The sequence below is a fragment of the Austrofundulus limnaeus genome, unplaced genomic scaffold (assembly GCF_001266775.1).
Source record: "Austrofundulus limnaeus strain Quisiro unplaced genomic scaffold, Austrofundulus_limnaeus-1.0 Scaffold671, whole genome shotgun sequence".
In the NCBI taxonomy this organism is placed as follows: Eukaryota; Metazoa; Chordata; class Actinopteri; order Cyprinodontiformes; family Rivulidae; genus Austrofundulus; species Austrofundulus limnaeus.
In genome coordinates this window covers 294,957-296,014 of record NW_013953073.1, presented here as the reverse complement: position 1 = coordinate 296,014, position 1,058 = coordinate 294,957, and the positions used below count along the sequence as shown (strand labels likewise).

Below are 1,058 nucleotides of genomic sequence, written 5' to 3'. Positions count from 1 at the left end.
ACAGTAAGACCATGTGGAACCTGGACCACAGTAAGACCATGTGGAACCTGGACCACAGTAAGACCATGTGGAACCTGAACATGGAACTCAGAACTGTTCTTCATCTTTAGCAGAGTCTTCAGTCACGTGACTTTTCTGTTTTTAATTTATTTATTTTTAAACTTTACTGCCACATGAACCCTTGGAGGTCTTTTCTGAACCATCTGAGCTGGTCTGACCCGTTCAGGTCTGACCCGGTTAGGGTGTTAGTTTTTATTGTAGCCATGGTTTTAACTGTTCCTGTCTGCTGCTGCACTAACCTGAGGTATTTATATACTACAGTAATACTACATAATTGTAGTATAAATACTGTATAACTTGATGTATTTCCTGGTGAAAACACTGAAGTCTATCCACTACAACGCGCCTCACTAAACGGTCTCCTGAAACCAAACGGAGCCGAACCCTCGGATCTGGTTTAAATCTGGACCTGGGTCAGTTTACCTGCGCGTGCGCGTGCACTGACCTGCGATCAGCAGAGCTCCGTCCCTGCTGGACTCGGTCCCTCCAGAGTCCAGACCCACGAATCCGACTTTCAGCTTCTTCTGGTCTGCCTGCGCTCCGGGGAACACCCCCCCGTTCCGAGACTTCTGGACCATGATCGAGATCGGAACCAGGCTGCAGACCCAGAACCAGTCCGAACCGAGCTGCAGACTTACCAGCGGCCCACAAACTGATCCCGGAGGCTTCGGGTTTGGACCAGAACCGAGCAGAAGATGGAGAGATGCAGAAAGACAATCCGCAGAGGAGGACGGTTCGTGATTGGCTGCTCTCCTCCTTACGGAGTGACGTCACCACTGATTTCAGGGTCAGATCAGATGATCGGTTCTAGATTTCAGATCATATGGATCCGAACTGAAGCTGAGGTGAGACCAGAACCAGTGAGGGGTTTCCATGGCAACAAGAGGAGATGGGCGGAGTCAGAAGAGGAGGAGTTTGATTGGCTACAAAATGTAAACATGAATAAAGTCTGGTTTACAAGATGCTGATCACATTTTATAAAACAAATCATCATCAAA

At 48.1% G+C, this 1,058-nt stretch overlaps 1 pseudogene; it reads right to left on the bottom strand.

Moving 5' to 3' along the window:
* Positions 1 to 505: 505 nt before the first annotated feature.
* On the bottom strand, positions 506 to 1,048 carry LOC106531740 (potassium voltage-gated channel subfamily KQT member 2 pseudogene; annotated as a pseudogene).
* Between the last annotated feature and the right edge of the window lie 10 nt (positions 1,049 to 1,058).